Here is a 24,373-nt window from a genome sequence, read left to right as displayed (position 1 = left end):
GAGCGGGATATATGTGCAAAGGATCTACACTCAAAGAAATTATGGAACACAAAGAAAACTATATAATTGGTTGCCTATTTCTTATAGAAAATTAGAGTTATAAAAGCTATTAGCCGGACATGATGGTCCAATAATTGTGAATCGAAAACTACATGCAAGGGCATTTACAATTTTACAATTTTCAACATTTTAAGGAGCTCAAAACTATAAAAATGCTTTAAAAAATACACCAAAAAGTATGATAATTTTTTCAGTGCATGAAACACGCACTCGAAATCAATCAGGCTCTGTGTGCAGGACATGTTCCATGGCCGCCCAGCCCGTCGGCATCATTCAGTCAATGTAAATGTAAATTTGCGCCTTTTTGTGACTCGCACTGTGACTGTGGTGGAGTGTGGGGCTCCAGGACTTCAGGACTCCGGGACTCCTGCACAGGGCACTCCATACTCCGGTCGGGAGTCGTGACTGCCAGCGGTGATGAAGTGCACGCATGACGTTAGCGGGAGCAAAGGAGATCACAGCGTTAGCCATTGTTGACATTTCATCGTTTGACCACCGGCCGACGGACAAGGACACACACACACATATTTACTCCTGCCACGGCTGCCACAAAAAGCTGCGTGCTGGCCAGGTTCCCTTTCATGCCCACTGCCATGGCTATCCGCCACGGCAAGTGTTGCAAAGTTAATTACCAGCTTGACTTCAGATTCGGTAAGTGCCGATGCAGTTGCCGTTTCAGTCGCAGGATGTCAAAGGACACGTCAATTGCTGGCCAACGGATGTGGATAGGATATTAAAACGGCTTCCAAGTTGCAAATCGATCGCTTATGTGATTCAATCGGCTTGATTTGGGACAAAGGTTTACAGATTGAAGTTGAACAAAGACTTTATAAAAGGATTATGATTAATTTCTTAAAGAAGGATATCGAATTTTTAGCTTCTAATAGTATTTTAATTTATTTTCAGTAAAAAGAATACTACATTATTTACAAGGAACAAAGGACTGACCTATAAAGTCTCTTTGAATTGTTAAAGTTCTATGCATGTTTCGGTTCACACTTGATTGTCACAAATAAGTTTAAAACACAGACCAACCTGATATATTATTACCAGAGAACACTAGCTCAGCTTCCATGAATAACCGCACCCATTATTGTCGTTTCTGAGAGATGTTCAAATGATAAAGCCAAAGCGAATTTAACTTTACAAGTCAAAGGACGAACGCCACACGTTTCGAAATGCTACACTTATTAAAATTCATGGGAGATCCAGAACTGGGGAACTGAAGGCGGATGAGGATGCTCCTCTAAGGACACTCTAGGCACCCCAACAGCAGCCTCTCCTCTCGAAGGAAGCCAACGTAAACAAAGTAGTTGCCTTGGCTCGACGCAAAGTAAACATAAATAAGAGCAAACGGAAGCTTGCAGAGGTTGCTCCGATTAGGTAAATACGAGGTGAGCGGTGCAGGAGCTTCAAAGGATTCGGCTGGCAAAGACGTCTTAATGATGATGTCATGAATAAATTAGTCGGCATGTGACTGGATGGTTGGAAACTACAATACTGCCTTGGAGTTAAATCATCTCCACGTGGCGGGGCAGGAAAAATAGAGAGGGATATCGTTGCCGCAAGTTAATGACAAAAACGAAGTGAACCGCAAAAAGTGGCATTGCGGTTGGCTGGAGGGCGTGGCAAGCCCAAGGCTCAGAAAAATGTGGCACACGTGTGAAAATCCCCCAGGATACGCTATACAACTATCCCAAATAACCCGTCGAAGTTGCTTAAATTAAGTTGCAAATTATGCAAATGAAATGGGACGAAAAGGCTGAACTCCTCCTCTCTGTATTCCGACTTAAAAATACAAAAAAAGGGGGAAGATCCTGTTTGCAGGTGGCCACCGGTTGGGCAATGACATCGATGCGGCCACGCCCCCTTCCGAAACGCTGACACCCCAAACTGGCAGGGTCGAAAATTAATTAGTTGCGCCTATTTTTGCGATCAATCATTCAATTTTCTGCGCCATAAAATCTCGCCGGCAAAAAAGGAAACAACACTTTCCGCAAAACAAGGGCGCCACTTGTCCAACAATCTGCTAGCTGCTCAGCTCTGCCGAGCCTTCCTTGTTGCAGCCTCATCGACCGCCCCCGAACGTGTCCTTACAGCTCCGTTCCGCACTGTTCCGCTGGAAACAGCCTCGTCATTTATGCGTTACGCTTTTTACGATGCGGCCTGCAACCACCCATCGTTGGACTTTGGGGTGGCTGTGTCACTGCGGATCATCGATGAGGATGAGGATGAGGATGAGGAAGGACCACGAAGCACGGCCACCAGGACGAAACTCGGGCTGAAAACGGGCTTGTCAGACCAGGCAATCTGTCACCAGCGGAATAGTAATGAGCAAAAACTCGATCACAATTGCCAATGCGATTGAACAAAAGCAAATAAAGACGAAAAAGTTTGTTCAACTTGTAGTTTGCTAACAAAAAAAATTGCATTGGAAAATCAAAAATACCAAACTAAATAACAGCGAAAAGGTTTAGATAAATTGTATTTTAGGAGATTTTTATACAAGTACAACTTTAAGTATTAGTAAACTTATATATTTTATTATATTGTGAGCATCATACACAAAGATTCTTCCCTCGTTAATTTCATCTAAAAACCTATTAAAGTTGTGCAAGTTTAACTTTATAAAATTATGTTTTCAGTTTCATTAAAGTAAATCAATGATAAACACGATACATTTAAATAAGTTAGACTGACAATAAACCAATTAACATATAACTCGAGACTATTTGTAGTATAGTTTACTGCTGCTTCACTGTCTTTTATGAGTGATCTGCTACATTCTCGAATATCGACCAAGACATCTGGACCTCTAACAAAACACTCATTAAACCCAAACCAACTGTAGTTTACCCCACCAGTCTAGACAACAGAGTATAAAAATTTAGAAATACCAGAGCAAGTGGAGCCGACATACAGCCCTTTGGTCGCAAATTGTTTTATATATAAAATAATTCGAAATATTCGAGGCCGCAGTGAAATTAGCCAAATTAACACCTTGCTAAGTCCGGTCAGGCTTAGCCCGGCGAATAATTGAAATATTTTTTGCTCTAATAAAGGAACCCAAAGTTGGCAAAGGGGAATGGGATAAGCTGGAGTTGTGTGGCACATTTAAATGGATTCGCAGGGATGTGGGTGCAATGGAAAAAGTTGACCTTTTGTGCCTCCCCTTTTTTGGCCACTCGCTCAATTACGGCCAACTCGCCGCGGGATCCGACCGAACTTCGCAACAGCAGTCTATTTGGGCAAATACTTCGGGCCATTTAAACAATTTCCATTAACAAATATGCGCAAATTGCCCATCGGCGGTTTAACAAATAAGTTACGAACAAAAAATACATATTTGACAAAAATATTGGAGGCAGCACAGAAACCAAAATACTCGTACATGCTTAATATTTCTCAACCGAAATGCATGAAATATTTGTACAAATTATTTTTATGCACTTCATTAAATATTTCAGCAATTTGGGAGCCCGAAAGCGCTTCGAGCTGAATGTAAATCCGTATTCGGATCCGGAGCCGGAGCTGGAGCAGCCTGGCGCACTTTAATCAACCGTAAAATGTTGACCTTTTTTTGTCCGGGCCGCAACATGTTGTCGAAATTTCAGAGGATTCCAGGAGGAGGAGGAGGATTTTTCGGGTGGTGCGATGTGGTGGTGTGGGTCAGGTTTTTTCTTGGGTGGCGCGTGTGGTAAGCCTAATGGACCCAGAGACCCGGGACTTGCACTAATAGTACGGTTCTCAGGATTGGAGATGCCGGATTGAGACAGCTTTCCCTGCATTTACATAATTTATGCCACCGGGAGAAAGGAGTTCCGTGAAAGCCATATCTCACTTTATGACATTGTCCTTCTCATAATTTCCACGTGGCGAGCGGCGAGTGACTTTCGAGATTTTATGGCCCCAGACACAGGGCATTTTAAATGAAAAAGCATTACAATGCGAAGAAACACTGGTCCGTCATACACACAGAATAGAATGTTTAACATTTATTTATGCGCATATAAATGCACAAGGCATTGGCACTTGGATTTTCATATTCAGTGGCCGAGCGCATATGCATTATTTATGCATTTATACGAGCCGCAAAATTCATAAACATTTGTTGTGCAAATTTCCCTGCGATGCTTCTCACGCCCTTTTCCCAGTCCCCACCTACCCCTGCCTACTCTGCGGCTCTCACATCCTCATCTCTGGCGATTGCCAATAAATTCACATCAAAGGTCTTTATTTGTATTTGCTTAGCAGCGAGCCCCGAAAAGGATGCTCGCAGGACTCACAGCCAGCGGCCGGGCCTGAGCAAATATCATTTTCGTTTCAATTGAGCATCTCGGCTTAGGGCATTACCCGTCCCAGGACTCCGAGCGACACTCCCGTCATCGGCTAATCCCGGGCTATGGCGATGCTCCTGCTGCCTGGCAACTAGAAAATCATTTAGCAGCAGCAACCCACAAGGATACCGAGGTTAGCACATCCTTCGAATGCGGCCGGCACGTGTCAATTGGGCAAACCTAGAGGCCCAATTGCACATGGAAAAAAATGTATTACTGGTTATGAATAATTCAATCAGGAAAATTATGTTCTGTTACAAAGAATAATACGAATTTTATGAATGAAACTGACTGGTGAAAATATAACTTGACTTGCTGGTTTATTATGAATTTAATGTATTATTAGTTCTTCAGAATATTGAGTTACACATCAATATTATATTGAAAGAAGTATTCTTTCTAAGAAATATAAAGGGTTTTCCATTAATTAGACTCCAGAGACTGAAAAATAGGAACATTTTCTTATCATAAAAATGTAATAAATTATTTGTAAGCCTAGATTTAACCCTGCCTTAGATGTATTGTATATTTCCAAACCATATTTAGATTATACACATTTCCCTTGGCTTTCCTTCTCTCCCACCGATTTCTTAATAATAAATCTACAAAATCTTCACAAGCTCCTGCGTTTCTCTCAGTGCAGGGATGACTGTGACCAGTATCAAAAAATAGAAAAAGATATTCAAACGCCCTGCATTGCAATGAACTCAACACTTGAGCCTCAGGACTGACAAAGTAACTCTCGGCTTAGTCGAATGACCGCCAATGGATTTTTAAATACCCGGCACACGCTCCTCGGGCTCCGGTGGGCGGCCAAAATTAAACGCCCTACCGCCCCCGGCGTCCTGATGCCCAAATAAATAACTCAATTGTTTTGTTGACATTTTATTTGACACGTGACTTTGACTGGTTAAACACACGACCTTCCCTGTCTCCCCTCTTGGCCAGGTCGGAGCTTAATGCTTTGTTCTTTTTGCGGTTCATGTGGTGGTCGGTGTCGTTAAGGCCTCGTCGCCGGCAGCAATTAATCTGGAAGGTGTCCATTAAGGCGGCCACGCGTTTGCCGGCTGCGGGAAGGCAACCATGCAGGTAAGAAGGATACGGCCAGGGAGACGGGGAGGATTCCTGGAGGGGGGAGGATCCTGTGAATGGCCGTGTAATAGTGTCAATTTGGTATTTATGGCCCTTTGGCACGGCTGCCCAGTTCAGTGATTTGTGTGTCGCTTCTCAAAGCCAAAGCATCTTCGGCATACTTAAGAGGGAATGCGTTAACCCGAAGTAAGTCAGGATAATTCCAAGGGGTTTTTTGGGGAATTTACTTTAATATTTAAGAAAGTATACGTTGGGTATATGGCTAATTAATAAATTTGTCAGCCCAATAATATTTGTTTAGTAATAAAGACAATTTATCTTGACAGCTTTTAATTTCACTTTAATATCTTCGAAATGTTTTTTTGTTTTAGATAAATAAATAATTTGATACACATATGTAGTTATTACAGAATTGCGTTTGTCAAAATTTGTTTAAATTAAGGAATTTACTTCAGAATAAATTATAATTATAGATATGATTAAATTGGAAATAAGTTAAGATTGTACCTTTGCCAAGGTATTACAATATCAGTCAGAAGCTTAAAACTCAGTGAATGAATAATTTCCGACCCTACAAACCATATATATTCTTGATCAGCATCAAAAGCTGAATCGATCTAGCCATGTTCGGTCAAAAAATAAATGTTTAAGATTTTTCCGAAAATTGAAAATTTCATAAGGGGTTACATCATTAAAATTGTCAAAATGTTACAAAAAATTGAATCTTTTAAATTTGAAAACTGGGTATGCAGATTTGTTAATCTATTAAATATTAGCATAGAACAGTTTTCCGAATTGAAATCAATGAGTTTTTGGCTGAGTTATGCGTTTTTTAAACTATGATTTTTGGAGAAAATTGCCTGTTTTTATACCTTTTTGCAAGGTTTTATTATTTTATTTAAAAACTAACAATAGCATCAACAAACGCAGTATGCAGATTAAATAGTACAATAAAAACTAGCACAGAACAGCTTTCCGAATTAAAATTAATACAATTTCGGCTTAATTATGATGTCCGAAAAACTTAGATTTTTCGAAAAATGGTATATTTTTATACCATTTTTGTTGGGTATAATTTAAGTCAGAAGCTTGTTATGCTGTGAAGGAATCATTTCCGACCCTATAAACCAAATACATTCGTGATCAGCATCAAAAGCTGAATCGATCTAGACATGTCTGGTTGAAAAATATTTTTAAATTTTTTTCTAAATTGCCTAATCGAAACCAGTGATGTGTTGTGTTGTTTCCTTTGCAAGCGAGCATTACTTCTATATGATATATGCAAATTGATGCAAAGTTTCTGTTAGGACTAATGCAAATTTCCTCAAAATAACAAGGCGGCAAAAAATTTGCATATGGCTGTGTGTAGTCTGTGTACTTGTGAGCCGATGCCTTCTACTGCACTTGTATGGCCAGGCAGCGGAAACGGAAGTGCTCACACACATACACACATACACACCACATATGAGCAAGCAGACACACACATAGCCCGAGCAAGGCCAAAAAATGTGCATGACTTGTTTAGTTTGAAAAAGTTTTGTCTGCCCGAGCCACCTATTTGCCATGTCCTCGCCCAAAAGTCTTCGACTTGGTCTTCGCCCTCCACCCACCACTCCCCCCGTTCGACATCCTGCAAGGACCTTTGACTTTCTTTTAAAACAATTTGGCTTTGTGTGTGCGCCGAGTGTGCGTGGGTCTGTGTGCGTTCGTGTGGTTGCTGACACAAACCAAATTTTAAACAAAAGAAAGCTGAAAGCATTTGGCGCTGCCTGCTGCTCGTGAGACAAACCAACTTAGGCTGTTGGCTAACGGAAACCGCACTCACACACATACCTCGTACACACACACACACACACACACTTCACACACATACGCACGCGTATCCTTTCAGTGCTAAGTGACTCTTGGTCTTTGTTGTTCCTTTGAAGCGTCAGCGGCAGGAGCAACGGCTCGCACACTGAAGTATATTGTTAACAGGATATATAATACACAAAATAAAGTTTTCAGCCAAAGTTACACAAAAGTATTTTACAAGTCCTCCTTCGGCGCATCTCCTTTCGTCCTTTTGGATCCCAAACTCGGTCCTCTAGCTGGGATACTGAAGATGGAAACGTGCATCACCTTTCAGTTGTTCTGTTCTGTGTGTTTGATTTTTGGTATTGTTTTACTTTTGTTGATTCTACGGCCTTGCCGCACATAAGAGAGGAGTCAAGGGGTACCGAGGGGGAATTAAATAAAATAAAAAGAAAATCCTGCTGCCTTTTTCACGTGGCCAGAGCACTCTTTACATTGGCAACGGTTTTGGGGAATTTCCAAATTGAATGATGCAATTTCTGGTAGAATTTTCGGGTTTAGTTTGAGATTTTTTGTGATATTTAAATCTGTATTTAGTAAAGTCTTTAAGAGGCAATCAAATTTATTGCCTAGGATACCGTGAAATTCTTTACCGAATATATAATACTACTATCAATACAATAATCATCATTTTCTAATATCAAGAAGCTCGTTCTCCATTCGAGCACTTTATAATATAATTATATACATTATATGATTATAATTCTCAAAATAAAGTTAAATATATAAAATTTCCTACTAATATTTTGATTTACAATATTTCATTCGATTGGTAGCTCTTAAATTTTAGGGAACTCCCAAAAAAAAAGCAGTTCTCGGTTACGGGGACAAATAGAGGACTTCCCCGGCAGGCACTGCGTCCCCCATTTATCACGACTGGGAATGGGAAGCTGCGGGGAATCCGGAAAAACTAAGGGGGAAACTCCGGCCGGAATTGGAGTGGAGGGATGGCAAAAAATAAACTGGCAACTGGCAAACTGGCGACGAGCTGTCAGCTGGCAAAAGCTTTACGAGTATTGAAGCATTCGTACGGGGCAAAAATAAATGTTTTCAAATGTTTGACGCGTACTGACAACAAATAAGCACATCCGAGTGGAACGGATGCGGGATGCGGGATGTCCTCCCCATCCTTATTACCAATACACAGCCAGGCTCAAGCACACACACACAAACACACACACACAAACACACACTCTTTTCGGCAAGTTCGTGTGCGTGTCCGTGTGTGTGTGCGTGCGTTTAATGTCTGTAATTTACCGTTAAGTAGACAAGTATTAATGGTAGAATACCAACGGAATGCGTAGCAGAACGCAGCTCCGCAAACATACAAAACAGGGCCATAAGAGTCACAGACAAGACGAGAGCAGTCAGCAGCAGTCAACGGTCATGGAAGCCATGAAAAAGCAGAAGCAAGTAAGAGCACTTAGAGAAATTATACCTAACTCAAGTTAAACATTATTTATTAATTTATAAAGAGCTAAAAACATGAAAATTAAGAGCTAGAAAGGATGATAAAGCTATGGCAATTGTGTATAATATTGAATATTACATTCAGAAGATATGTATATTTATAAATGTCTTATAGATTAATCGACCAAAATTTTAGCACATAAAAGCAAATGTTATTTAAATTCATATTAGACAGGATGTTCCCCTAATCACTAAGGATTATAAAGTTCTTAAGAATTTGTCGAAAAGTATGCTATACAATTTGTTAGGTACCAAATGCATGGTAAATTGTTTTCTTTTCCTATGCAAAATGTTGTGAAATATATATAAATCCCTTTTTTAAGGGCTTTAAAACACTCTAGCACCCCCCATAAATTAAAATTTTAATCAGAACTAAAATAACATTGATCTTCATGTAAAAACTTCTGATCCTTTTCAGCTCTTTTCTCAGTGCTTGAAAGCATTGGCAAAAAACAAAATGGCGACGAGGACGAGGACAAGATTCGTTTGACTTGACGCTGAAGTTACATGTTAACTGTGGCAGTGCCACCCCGCTTAGTCACCCACCCCACGCCACCCACACACGCACACCCACACCCACACACCAGCACACAAACATAAATAAGCAATTGTCATTGTGGCGCGCGCATGTTGCCTCCCCAGCAGAGATGTCAAACAAAAAAAGAAAAAAGCGAAGAACGAACAAAAAATGTTAAAGGAGCCAGGGAAATGTAGGAAGAAAAAAAGCGCCAAGAAATTCCAAAGAAAACTCAACTTTGGATTGTTGGCATTTTTGTTGTGTGCTTTGAATGCTGAGGAGGGGCTTGGGTGTATGTTGGGGGTGTGTGTGTGTGTGGGTTGGGGGTGTGTGAATGCTATTGGGAATTGGGGAACCGAGAGGCTGAAATACTTGAGCGTTAAAGTAGTAGATAAGGCGAATGACAACAGAGGAAGAGAAAAAGCGACGACGACAAAACAAACGCGCCATTTTCCCTGACGTTTTGCAATTTGACATTTTACGTGATTTTTGGACCGAGGCCAGAGCAGCAGCTATGTGACTTGCCATTTGCCGAAAAAATTACAAACTGCCAAGCCGGCAGCGCTTATGTAATTGAGTTCGAAAGCGGGCAAGCTCAACCACTGAAGACCGTCCAAGAGAAGGAGGAAGCCGCCCCAAGAAACAGAAACTGTGGCCCGGAGTTGGAGCACATTTTTCACAATTCATTTCATTTAGCCGCTTTCGCCTGCGAGGCAACATTATTACAAAAAATATTGCTCGAAATAGAAAGCAGCGGAAAAGAAAGAAAGCGGGCGGGAAAAATGGCAGCATAACTTAAGGCGCTTTCGCATGAGCACACAAAAAAATGGGACGAAATGGGAAAAAATTGTGGAAAGCGCTTTAAAAATATATATATAAAAAATAAAAATAAAAAAGAGGCGAAGCGAAGGAACAAATGCTGCAGAATAATTTCGTTTTTTGTTTACATTTGCGCTCCATCTCCGGAGAGCTCTTGCAACATTTCAAAGTCCTCGTTGTCGTCATCCCCATCCTTATCCCCTTATCCCTGTCCATATCCTTGGTAGTGGATGTGACTAGACTAAGATGGATTAAGCCCCAAGTAGAGCACCCGAGCCATTATTCTCCGCCAGCTACGAGACCCAGACCAAGAACGGAGCCAAAGAACTAAACAATTTTTCTTGATTTCACTTCAGCATTTCGCCTTCTTCAACTTGTATTTTTTCACCATCCAGCATCATCCATCCATTTTGCTGCCCTTACGGCTAGTAGCTGCCTTTGTTTGTGTCTTCGAGCATTAGAAAATAATATTTTATTCGCCTCACTTGCGATTTTTCTTGTAGTGTTTGCGCTTGGCTGCATATAACCGGATGTGTGGATGTGCGTTGCAGAGCGGAAGCGCCGCCATATAGTTGGGGTTGTTGATGTTGAAAAATGTTACATGCCAGAAATTGCTGGTTACCCACATGGAAATTACGTTGCATGTTTCATTGAGGAAGCCCACTCACTCACCATTTGGCTGTTGGATGTTGACTGTTGCCTGGCACTTTTAAACATGACTTCCGAGGCATTTATCGCTCGAGCTCCTTTTCCCGGAATCAGACAGTGGCTCAATATATTTGCCCATTACTTGATGCATCTCATTGACATCGTTTGGGTGGCGACTACAAATTCGGTTATATTCGTGATAAACGAAAGGCCACAATCCTAATTATATATATATTCACGGACAACCCCGACCTAACAGAACTAACTAACTAACTAACTAAATAGTAGCGTAGTAATTTAACCAGTAAAGTTTATACAAATAAAAGTAAACCTTATTCAAAATTATAAAATATGCTAATATATTGCTATACTTATTTTAAAAACAAATAAGGAAACAACTTCAGGAACTGGAAATTTGTATCCTTTTAACTTGTATCTGAATTATGGAAATTGATCATAACTATGCTTACATTATAATCAGTTTTTGAATCGATATTTATTGACGGAAATGACTCCTTCACTGCGTTGCAAGCTTCAGACTAATAGAAAAATACCCTGCAACCTCCTTTAATATCTAACTGAATAATTTGCATAGATTATTTTTCGTAAATGGTTTAAAATTCATTACCATTTAACAGTATTCGTGGTAATGGTGCAACTTATCTGCACCTGGTGGTCGAGGTGAGAGGAAAGTTTCCGTTTCCGACTAATCCGGATGCGAACGAATCGCTGGCAAAGAATTCGCTGCCGGGGAAAAGCATTTCGATCACATGTAGCCCTCATTTTGCAAATGATTTTGTTGTGCCGCATAGCTCGGTTAGTTGTAAGCCTTTTTGCATTTAATTTTCCAACTATGCATTGAAGCAAAAATTCGCAATATGCGCGTGAAAGCAGGGCCCCATCACACACACACACAGACCCGTGGTGTAAGCCAACAAAAATCAATTTTATTTGAATTTAACAATTTAACCGTAAAACCACAGAAAGCATTTTAAACGCATTTTTAATAGACTCAAATATGTGTTGCATAAAACGCGGATCCCACAGGGCCGCGTCGGAAAAATGGGGGGCGGAAATGGGGACATGGACCCATCAATGGCCGCGCATCGATACTTTCATCACTTCCGCCTCCGCTGGCCGCCATTTTGTTTTGTTTGTTACAAAATTTGCGCATTTACAAAGCGGCTGGCAAAAAGCGTGTTGAAATATCGTTTGCTTTTGGAGTAACAGAAGCTTCCGCCCTGTTTTTCCAGCATTTCCACACACTCGGGAAATTTCGAAGAACATAATGTGTTATGCTTTAAATGTAATAAGATTCTTAAGAATTTATAATATCCATTGAAGTTTTTTAAATATTTAAATAGCTTTCAAATATAGAAAAGTGTATTTTAAGTTTTATAAAATATAAATAAATATTTATATTTTACTATATGTTACTAATGATATACATTTTCAACTCTTTGATATATCTTTCATACATTATCACCAATATTCAACTATAATTAGCTCACTTCTGCATATACTTTTTATCAGTGTACGCTTGCATTTTATTTTGTTGATGAAAAATTAGTTTTTATCTATGCGATGTGGGTAGTGTGTGTGTGTGTGTGTGTGTGTGCCCGTTGTGTGTGCTCCTGTTTGCACATTGTCTGCATACTTTCGGCGCTGGCACAAAGTCGCGTGCTTTTTGTTTGGCAGCGAGTACGCGAACGGCAAATATTTGTGCAATAAAAAGTACTCACCTACGCATGCCACTAAGCGGCTTCCACGAGCAGCTTAATAAGCGATTCCGTCTGTGGTTCCACCAGCATAGGAGAGCTACATGTAGATATATCTTACTCTATAACAATAGAATAATAGTAAAACATTGTAGGGGGAGATTAAAATATCCCGTCTATCAAATTTCAGAAATTTTTGTTTATATTTAAGGGTTTTGTAAATGGTCTTAAATAATTTGATTGTTGTTAAGTATGCTTAACATATTTAGTTACGAATTTGTAACAAGAAAATAATGAATTCATTTTTCAAAATACAACAGAAATATGAACCAGTTTAAGTCAATACCAATAAGAGTATTACACTGTTTATTTATTTTTGTTATATCCTTATTGAAAGAGTGGGTCGGAATCTAGCTCATCCCTAAACTCTTCCAATTGTCCACACATGTTGCTCGACCCGAAACCATAACGCCAACTGACCATGATGTGAAAGTGCATAAAATACTTCAATGGCGTTGTTTCCGCTGACAATTGCACGTTGTGTGGTCAAATAGAATAGAACAGACTCGAAAAGAAACGAAGGGAAAGAACAGGATCATAAGGGGAGTCCTGTCGGCACAAATATGTGTCTGCTTTGCTCTTGTGCCTTTGGGTAGCCAGGGTAACCAATGAAATATCAAAAGCCTTGAGAGGCGTAACTATGGTTCCCTTCTCCAATGCCACGTGCAACCATCTCCATCTCCATCTCCAGCTCCATTTCCATATCCTTATTCTCATACCCATTCAGGTCCTGGGGAGGTGACGAAACTCGCCTTCTGCTTTGACAATTTCAACATAAATTTCGTCAATTTTTACTTGCGACAACTACGTTGGGGGTTCTGCCGTAACATCTGCCACCGTTTGCAGTTCAATGGAAACATATTGGACTGGCTGCTGGGTCTGCGTCACTTCTATATAGATATAGCTACTATATAGTGAAAGCCAGGAGCACACAGCAGGAGCAGGACGAGACCATGTCAGCACAACGGGATGCAAGGGAGGCCATTGCCGGCTTTTAATTCCTGTCTAAGCCTGTTTCCCATACAGGGGTTTCTTTCCTTAACCTTAAATCAATTAAATACTTGAATACGACATATTCAGTGTCGCTTACAAGCAGATTTAAACTGAATATTCAATGATATTTTAAAGTGAAAAAGTAACTTTATAAATTCCATTATTTTGCTTAAGTCACCCTGTTTTGGCCGTAACGAGTACGCTTAATATGTAGCTCAAGTAGCGGCCAAGCAGGACAGAACGCTTCGAAAGGCGATGCCGTCATGATGGCAGTCAGGCCAGGACAATGGCGGTGTAGCAGGGAGCAGGAGCAAGGAGCAAGGAGCCGGAGCAGGGAGCAGGAGCAGCGGCAGCGGCAATCTAAGAAAATGCTACAAGCTTACACACTGACACTTTGACTGGCTGCGCTGCCGGACTTCTGTGCCATTTCCATTTCCTACGTGCCAGCAGGTGTGTGGCGGCCTGTCCTTGCCTCCTGGCCCAGATAGAAGCGTAGCATTTGGCCGAAGGACGAGGCCAGCCAAGGGAGGCGCAGGGCCAGGCAGTCAGGACGAGGCAGGGATAACAGAGTCACGGCAGTGCCACTGGAACTGGCACTGGCACTGGCACTGGCGTCACGTGGTCACAACATAAAAACGTGATGAAATTTCACAAAAATAAAAGCTCTCACCCATACGGACCCTGGCCGACAAACGACTGCCCGAGTGACAACCAGAACGGCCCCGAAAAGCACTCAAAGGAATATTTTTGGAGGATTTCAAGAAATTTGTATATAAAAGTAACTCCCTATTAAGATCTTAAATAAATCTAAGACAATTCTATGAATAAAGTATACTTAATTTTGAAATATTTCATCAGCTATAACTATTTATCTACCAATCAGAAATATATTGATTCTATATGCTGAGAAGACTAAACTGTATTTAAGGAAGGGTGTTGCTAAGGAAATAACTGGGGGCTATCAAGGACACGGGTTTGATCACAAACCTTACTCTTTCTTATAAAGAATATTCAGCATTTCCAAATACACACAATTTTCTCTCTGTGGATTTTGGTTATCGAATGGGGGCGAGGTCTGGGCTTTTACGACCTGGGCTATGCGATTGCTTGACACGGCTAAATGCGCCATAGTGGCGTAAATAAGTAGTAAAAAATTTATAGGATTTGCGTTTTTGGGGTTCGCACAACAGTTGCAGACGCGCAATTAATAAAAACAAAAAAAGAGGAAAAATCGCAGGCATCACTTGACGGCGGTTAAAGCCAAAGTTAAAGCTGCCCAACCGCGACATGATAAACAATTAGAAATGTCACATCGCCGGATGGAGGAGGACTTTCGCCGGCAGCAACCATAATAACGTAATCCCATGGAAATCCCCGACCCATGAGCACAGCTCATAAAAAGAAAATGCTAAAGCCAAAGGCAGCCAACAAAATAGCACACAGCCAGCGGAGGAGATGGGAAAAGAGTTCTTCGCCGGTTCGTCCATTTTTATAATCGCATTTTTATGATTAAGACGCATTTTATGGGATTTTAACTGCTATTATTTTCGCTTTTAACTGTCACAATAAAGTCAAACTTAAAGACAGCAAAAGCTGCAGGCACCCACACAGAGAGTTCCTTTGTTTATGCGTCCCAACCCGGGACTCGATTCCCTCCGGTCCTCTGGAATAAAATGCCTTAAATCCAGACCATTCTCTGAGCTGGAGCAATGAAAGCTAAAAAGAATAAAAGAAACGACGAGGAGGCGGATTCATCTTTGCTGTGCAAAGTTTGTTATGCAGATTTCGAAGGAGATTTTTGCCGAGAACAGTGCCTGATTCGCGATTAAATTATGCCCCGCATATTGAATGGAGTATTGACCTCAGAAAAAGAACCAACTCAGTCTGCTGAGTAATTAATACTGTCACTAAAAATTGGCCATTCTTCTTCATTATTATGGAGTTTTGAGGAAGTAGTGGGGGAAATGGGTATATGATGCACAAAGAAAAATGTATAAAGTGTTTATAGAATATTTCAGAATTCGAAGCTAATAAAAGTAAATAATATAATAAGTTAAAGCTTTTAGTAAATGAAATTAAAGGTGGTTGAGACATTCCCCAGTCTGATCCCTAGTTCTTTAGATCGATCATAAATTAACCAAATAAAAGGTTAAAGCCAAATGGCAAAGGTACAAAATCAATTCTTTTCAGCGTTTTGATTGTTTCTTCCGATTTAATACCATGATTTTTGTAAATGAAATAGTTATATTATTTAAATATAAAAGAAAATCTGATATCCGTAGAGAAATATGCCTTTTTTCTATACCTTCCCCTTGTTATTTCTTCTGTTAGCCCGAGCAAGATCCTACCAATTAATGCGTTAATCGAAAGCCCGTTTTATCTGGTGCGGTCAAAGCCAAAATGGCAAATAAATATTGTTGTTAAAATTGATGTGCACTTTGGAGCTGGCTGCTCCACATTAACGTTTATGGCTGGCCAGTAAAAAGAAAATCCAGCAAGAGAATCGCAGCCAGTCGCAATGCCCGGCAACTCAGTCAAAATGCGGCGATATGAACTCTTTTTTAATGAGGTGCTAAAAATGCCGTTATTGTTATGACAGCGAGGAGGCCATTTGACGACCGCACAGCTCTCGGAATCCGTCAGGACATTAAAGCCAAGTTTTCCCTTCAGGGATGCCAAGTCGCAGGATTCAGGATTGCGAACCGTTTAAGTTGTCTTTAAACATCGATTTGTAAATTGTTAAATGATTGCCGGCTAAATGCGCGTAGCTAATGCCTGCGATCCGGCATCCATCCAGTCACCCCTGCTTAACCATTTTCGCCCCTTTCCATATCCATTTCCATTTTTCCCCATATACATTTTCCCTTGGCCTTTCCGCTCAGTTTGGCAAGGGTTGTTTGATGAGTCTGCCGGGTTCTCGCATCGAATTCCAAACATTTTCTCGCAATGCGCTCGCATTTTTCCGAACGTTTTGCGAGTTTGATTTTTGATATCGCATGCACATGTATTCACAACTGTGGAGGGGGACTGATATCCAGGTCCTGGGCCTCCACCTCTCCTCATCAGGAGCCGGAAAGCCAGCTCCTTGGGCGACGCGACCCCAAGTGGCACTCCAAGTCAAGGGGCGGAAGCGGCCATTGAATATTCAAGACGCGGAGATGGGGCAGCGCCTTGTTTCATTGGCGGTTTTTATGAAACTTTGGCAGCCATTTAGAAAAATGTTGTCCGGCTAAGAAAAAAAAAAACAAAGAAAGAAGGCAAATTGAACTTGCTCCCTGTTTTTCCCACCGATTTTCCTGACACGCATAACACTTTGCAGCGGCAGCAGCAGTTGGCAAACAAATTTGAATTTATATTAATTTATTAGCATAGGAAAAGCGCAGCCTCCCGGGCTAAGTGTTAGCCGTAAGCCGGGATTCCGTGAGCCGAAATCCGTACTCGAATCGCCGCAGTTGACACAAAAAGTTTTGGCCAACGGCGAGTGTAATGAAAATGAAAAGTAATTCCAGAATTTTTAGCAATGAACTTGCTAATTTGAAATGTAAATTGCCATGCTAAGCGGCGGACAATAAAAGAAAGCTGGAAAAATCATCACACGCAGAAAAATTTGGACTTTATTTGGGAACTCTAAAAAATTTTGAACTTTATATCATTTAAGAAAATCTTTATTTGGATCAAAAGGAAGCTGTAATTACTTATTGTGTTAGTTTCAAAACCCCTTTAAGAATACTTTCATTTTATTTGTAAATATTTTATAGTAGAAGTAGCATTCACTCTCCATAAACTATATTCAATTCGATTTACTAGATCTATAGATTCTATTTAGGTACATTTTCCAACAACTTAAATACCTTTTCAAATAATCAATTAGTATTTCTTGAATTAAATTATTTGTGCACAGTGCATTGGAAAATGAATGTTTGACGGAATGAGAACGCCTTTCGGCACATTTATTAATACGCGCATTTCTCACGTCGGATTTGCATGAAACTGAGGTCCTTGGAAGAGCCCTAAGCTGCGACTTCATTTTGCGTTTTAAGTGGTCCCCAAAAATATGCAGCACTTGTGTGAAATATGCGCCACAAAGCCAAAGTGCCAGCTATGCAAAATTATGCTAATGCCAGGTGGTTTCTCATGGTCTGTTCAGGATGCTCAGTTCTCTGGGGTGGGGTGGAAATTTGGCCAAATGTCAACCGTTTTTGGCAACAGCATGCAGTTAGCTGAACTGCTAACCCCCAGGTGCAAAAGGCCACGAACTTTAACACGCCCATTTGCACTTTAAAGCCCTCTGCCCTCTGCCACACCTCCGCGGCGGGCGAGCTGGGGGGATTTTCCATTTCCCATTTTCCCCCCCTGGCTTTGCTCCCTCATAAAATGCGCATTAAACACACGCAGCTCAAAACTGTTGCCGGCTTGGCCAAATCCAAAAGGATTTAGTTACGCCACAGGAGGCGGTTACTTCACGTCTATTGCGCCATCTTTGCATACGCCATGGCACTGGGGGGATCCTTTAGAGCGTTTAACCAGCCAGCCATACATACACACACACACACAAACACCCGCCCCCAAGCACACCCGCACAACCTTTGCACCCCAAGCTGGTAACATCAATGGCTTTTTCATCCATCAAACATGGCGTCAAACGTCACGGGCTGCGAGCGCAAAAAGGCAAGCTATTGTCGTCTAATACCGCAGCGACAGCCCGGCATCCCAACAACCTGACGGCCCAACAGACGGATCCACCGAACCCCAGAGTTCCAGAGTCCCTGAATCCCAGAGTCCTGAGTCCGTGAGTCCTGACTCCTGCGTCCCTGAGTCCCGAACCCAAACCAAACCAAACCGTAACTCTGGTCCCAAGCTCCCTGCAGACCGCACCCCATGCATCACATCACTTCCGCTGCCTGCTGGCTGCCATCACTGAGAGAAAAATAATTGAATTAAATTAAATATTAATATCGGATTTAAATTTAATAATAATTTGTACCTATAGTTTGTTTAAAGCTTCAGGCTTAACCTAAAGTAGAGAGACATTTAAAGTTAGTCTGATTTCAACGTATTTTTCTTTATTACGAAACTTTGTTTATAAAAGGTTTAAAAGAAATGTTATAAAATGGACTTGAAATATATAAAATATAAGCTTAATAATGTCACATATAATAATAATTTGAAATAATTATAAAACATTCTAAATAGAACAAATAATTATTAAAATATGTGACAGCCTTTCATTGCTTCAAAAAGAAGTAAGACCTATTTACATTTAAGATGTACCTGATAAATCTCAAATTGTGATTTATAATTTTAAAAATTCTTCTGATTATTTTCGGGAAAACCAAAATGCCTAATATACAATTCTTAAGTATTTAATATTCACCCAATTCCTGTACTATTTTCTTCGAGTGCATGGAATGGGTGCGGCTGCCATCGCCGTGGGCCACATAATCTTGCCAGCTTTATGTGTGCTGATGACTTGCTGAGCCTCAAAGATGGAGCTGCGGAGGAGAGCACGAGCTATGGGCCCCGGACATGGCTGCACCAGCGGTGGCTCCGAAAGTGCTGACTCGGATTTTGTGCCTGGCCGGATTTTGCCACACCTCCTCACCCCCATCCATCCCATCCATTCGGGCCATTCCCGCTGCTGTTGGCTCAGCATGTTGCTGGCGTCTAAATACATGGACACACACTTGCATAAGCATAGACATTCATATAATGCTTGTAATATTTGCGCTTAGCCTTTGGGGGGATTCGTACGGAATCGTTTTAGCCCCGGAGAGGAGCCACCCAATGACCACCGTTCTGGCTTGGCCCGGAGCCTGGGGAAGGGGCACTGAGGGTGGGGGGCTGACTCCAAGTGTCCTTGGGGCTGGCTGGCGCTTCAGTCGAGTTCAAAATGTTTATTTTGTTGTCCTTAGGTTAGTCGTTTGCTCATTTTCCACCCTCCACCTCTACCTCCAGCTCTACCTCCACTTTCGCCCTGGAGCTTGTTTGCAGAAATGTTCGCTCGCATGTACAGAAGTTGAATGGATGTGGATATGGATGTGCATTGCTTTTTTCCCTGCCCTCACTCTTACTGCTGTTTGTGTGCTATTTGATTTGAACTGTTTGCATTTTGCGCTGTTTACATTTCTCAGGAATATCTAGCCCGTGCCTCTGGTAAATATCCTTGATCCATTTGCAAACAGTAGCCAGCCAGTCAGGCGCCTCTTTAAAGTTTCTTTTCGGATCAAGTGCGTCCTTGGATATTAGCCAGGGCACAGGTTGTACAATTAAATACGTCATATTCGAGATGTTTATATCAGAATTGAGAGATTCTTTCTAATAATAAGAAAGAAATCAGGTTCATCGGTTATCCCTTAAAATACACTTCTAGTATCAAGCTTTCAATAACAATTAGTTCTTTTAGTTGTGACTTCCCTATTTCGTTTCACATTCTTTAAATGCCTTGTGCATTTTTCCTGCCTTTCCCTAACATTTCATAGAACTAAATATATGCCCAGTATTAAGCACAATAAATCCCCTTGAAGAGTCCACATTCCCCAGAATCACTCCCTGGACACCACAATGGAAAAGGCGCAATCAGCAAACAGTTTTCAGCTGATGAAAAGATTTGAATGTCCGTCATAGCCAAATGCCGTGTAATATGAAAAGAGTGAGCCGCATAAAAGGAGCACAATGCTGACGCCTGATTCTGATGCCAAAAGCTTCGTCCTGCCTTCCGGACTATCCTGAATATCCCGACTATCCTGACGATGATGAGCGCAGCACAGCACAGCGTAGCGCACAAAACGATGATGCACAAATCCCTTAAGAGCGGATTTGGAATTTCTGCGAGATGATGGTGGAAGCTGGAGATGTCAGCATCCCCGACACAAAGACTTGGCTTAGTCGGAATGGGGAATAAGGCGACAGGCTTTAAAGTATTGTGAAATAGATGCCAACTCAGATCCATGTAAGCCGCCTGCTGCGAGCCAGCGGGACCCCATTTCGACTAGAGTCCCCTGTTCCCCTGTTTCCAATACGGTGCGATATCAATGCCGAGGCGTTGCTCGGAGGAAGTCCTGTATTTGTAGTGCAGCCAACTATTTGTTTTAACCCGCTGTGCCCAACTGTGAGCGAAATGTTCGCCATTCCGAGCTATCTGCTATCAGCCATCCAGCCCCCTTAATGGTTATTGGAAACACAGCCGAAAATGGCCGCCAAATATTGACTGGACCTGGCTGTGAATTTATTTTGTGAGCAAGTGCACTTTAAGAAATTTAATGCAATTTAGTTTTGAATTTTCTGGGGCCTATTAAACGAAGGTAAATTTAATTTTACATAATCTAAATAGATCTTTTTAACCTTTTAGAATATGCTATATACCTTCTTACCCCAAAAGAAGCTTGGAAACTCATTAACTTTTAAATCAACTTTGACTCGGTTTTTCGAACCTAAAGATAATGATTAAAATCTGTATATTAGCTATTTATTATTAGTGGTTTAACCTTAAGCGAAAGGCAATCTCAATTTTTCACAATTCCTTTAGTTAAACACCGACAACAGTTGACTGAGATTAACTAAACCCTTGGCGTGTGTGTATAAAAGTAGGCTCAAAGATTATTGTGTCACTTCGACCTGGGTTTTTTTTTTGCACACTGTAGTTGGAGGACAAACACAACACCCTTCCAGCTTTCCCCTCTCTTTTCCCTTGTCAGCCATGAACTTTTATTACGCCTTGAGGTAAATTGTTTTATTTATTTTTTAGGCCTGTCGCCAGGATACTGGCGGCGTTGGGTCCCTGGGTCCTGGTCAACGCATAATTCAGCGTTACTTTGTTGCCACACTATACCACCACCCACTGGGCACACAGCATCCTCCGCCTCATCCTCCTCCTCATCCTCATCCGTATCCGTATCCGCAATCGCATCCACATCCCTTCGGGGCCAACGGCCAACGAAAAATCGCAACAATTTGTAATGCCAAATATTTTATTCATTCTGCGTTTGCCGAGGGCCGCCTGGGCCTCCTTGGGCCACATATAAATAAATACATATTTGTGTATTATTTTTTATCCCCGTCAGTCCGATTGGCTCAACAGGTCAGAGCAGCGGGAGACTCAGATCCTCGCGGGTTATGTCCTCATGTGAGGACATTTATGGGGAGGCTTTTTCTGCATACAAATGCAGCTCTTCAGCTTCTCCCCTCCTCTTGCTCTTTTGGAAAAGCGGAAAAGTCAAGGGGCATACATTTATCACGTCGTTAGTGGTGCACAGAACGTATATGTTCGCAATTTGTTCGTATCAATTGATTGTAATCTTCCCGTTGCGAGGTGGTTACATAAATTATAAGTCCCGATTGCATTTCCCCAAAAAAAACATCATAAATATTTTAAAGCAAACAAAGTCTTGTAAAAATTAAATTCAATAAACATTTCCCAACGAAAATACCCAGCAAGGGTATTATAAGTAGAAGTAGATAATTTTATACGTCATAAGAAAAGGTAAACAAAAGAAGCTTTGCACCTTTCAAGCTGCCGAAATTAGCAGCCACAAGAGTGGATCATATTCTTAAAGTGCCTCTCCCGCTCTTAGGTTCCACTTTACAGGTTGATAAGAAACAGATATTCAGGGACAAGAGGGAAGGGGAGAAATGAAATACAAAGCTAAGAGTAAGATAAAAATACTTTTGTTTCACTCACCCGTTTAAAGTAGTTGTTGCTGCAGATCGATCCCAACGATGAATTAGAAGCCAACGTCCAACAAAAGCCCTTCTTAATTGAAGGTATACCATAATTAAAAACATTGTCATTAACATTATCAATGAAATTACGCACTGGTACTATCTTTGTAAACAAAAAACGCGACAGCCTCCGATGTGGGACTAAATACTGTTTTCTTTTTCACTTTCACATATAAAAAATACATTAAAAAATCACTAGAAAGAGATCGCATTGATCTTGGCACTTAAAAAAAAGGTACAAAAACAAAACACAACAGAGGCTGTTCTCGGTCTTGCACCAACTTCACTAATACTTTTCACTTCACTTTAATTTCACTAATAATTTTGGCTCCTATCTTTGTAATTGCGTCGTAAGCTTTTTACTATTTTGCACACCGTGGGAAGAACTGATATGCAGTGGTCAACGGTAGAGATCGCTCTGTGATAATGGAAGGCGGCGATGCTTCGGCTTGTGGGAGAGAGAGGGAATGAAAAGATGATGTGGAACTTATAAGCTGGGCACTTCCAAAAAGCTTTTAGTTCCGACCTAAGCCTGGAATGCAATTTACTTATACTATAACTTATTTTTCATAGTTGGTGATAATTCATATTCAAGTTAGGCTTGGTAGATATCCCTAATACAAATTGCTGTATCACTTTAAGTTAAAATAAGGCTATGAGGTCCCTGGCAAAAAGGGAATTAATTGGAAAATAAATACATAATTCTAGACCTAGACCTGATTCCTTATATAGTATCTAAATTCATATACTTCTAGTGCAAAGTTTTATTCTTGGGGACTTCAATTAGTTCATGGTATCATCGAATTGAGCTTCTTCCTGCTTATCTAAATGTATTGCATTGATTAGATGATAGTTTTGAGGTCGAAGAAGGGCTATCACTATCACACCACTTTCACTATTGATGTTAACAGGTGGGAGGCGGCGGACAGAATGAGGACGGTGCGCCGGCAGTGCCTGGTATTTATAGTCTCCGAGTGCAGAGAATAGAGAAAGTGAGAGCGAGAGATTAAGGGGTATCTCTAGAGAAACACAGAAAGAGATAGATATTCTAAAAAAGAAAGAGAGAGAGAGTGATCCATACGCCATGTTGCACACTAGTTCGTTGACAATACGTCGCACAACCTGTATTGTTTTAATGTAAAATTTTGCACAACTTTTAGTTAATTATTACAAATTACAAACAATATTCTTTGAATAAATTTATTGTTGACTTTGATTTTAAACAATATTTTTTCTTCCTAAGATAGAAGTTTAAAGGTTGTAAATTATAATTTTTAGAATGAAAACTCAACATTCAGACAAAAAAAAATGTAAAATCCATTTCTATCCCTTTTGTTGCTAGTATCAGAATTAGTGCCAAAAACTGGCATTCAGTTATCAGCTCGTAAATCAGTTTTCCGCCCTTTGTGTGGCATTGCATTTGTTGGAAAAGTGAAACTTCATAAACGCATCGACGCGCCGACAATTCGATTGTAATGAACTCGAATCGAGGGCGGCAGGCCATTTGTCTATTATGGCGCATTGATTAGCGCGTTCGATCCCCCTATTCATGGTTCACAGTTCGGCGGGGTTCACACTTACGGGTCACCATGGGCCCCATGCCAATGGATAGCTCCTCTCGTGCCCCCCGCACAAATGCATGCAATGCCACACATGTCGTGTTTAATTAACCCCGAACAATTTCAGTTTCCGCCGCACGCCGCCAAAGTCCCGCCGTTCGCCATTCGCACATGCAACACCGCACCCCCAGTGCCACATCTCCGCCTCCGCCCGGCACTTCCCTATGCATCCTGCATATTCATTCAAACAAAAGGCACGCGCATAATTCCCCTACGAATGTATAGTTTGCTGCACTCGAACCTCCAACCCCGACTGGGGAACTCTCCGACCCGATGAGGCAGCCTGATACTGGGATGGTGGCAGCAACACAGTGACCCAAATTAATCTTAGTCTTTAGCAGCAGCCAAGTGCAAGTGTCGAGCGGTATGCGAACCCAGCGTCCCTGACAGACGATGACATGGGGGCGGCCAGAGGGGTTCCTTTCGATAGGGATCGAGGATTGGGAGTGGGAGTGGGAGCAAGCCGCC

The 24,373-nt window shown here is 41.2% G+C and overlaps 1 protein-coding gene across 1 annotated transcript in view; it reads right to left on the bottom strand.

Annotated features, from left to right (window-relative positions):
- Lmx1a (LIM homeobox transcription factor 1 alpha) overlaps positions 1-24,373 on the bottom strand; it is a 75,895-nt gene that overhangs the window by 35,290 nt on the left and 16,232 nt on the right. The gene's annotated exons all lie outside the window — the stretch shown is intronic.

Source organism: Drosophila serrata, unplaced genomic scaffold (assembly GCF_035046125.1).
Source record: "Drosophila serrata isolate PLE 108 unplaced genomic scaffold, ASM3504612v1 contig_272, whole genome shotgun sequence".
Lineage (NCBI taxonomy): Eukaryota > Metazoa > Arthropoda > Insecta > Diptera > Drosophilidae > Drosophila > Drosophila serrata.
Note: the sequence above shows the minus strand (reverse complement) of the source record. Positions and strands in the feature narration are given on the sequence as shown.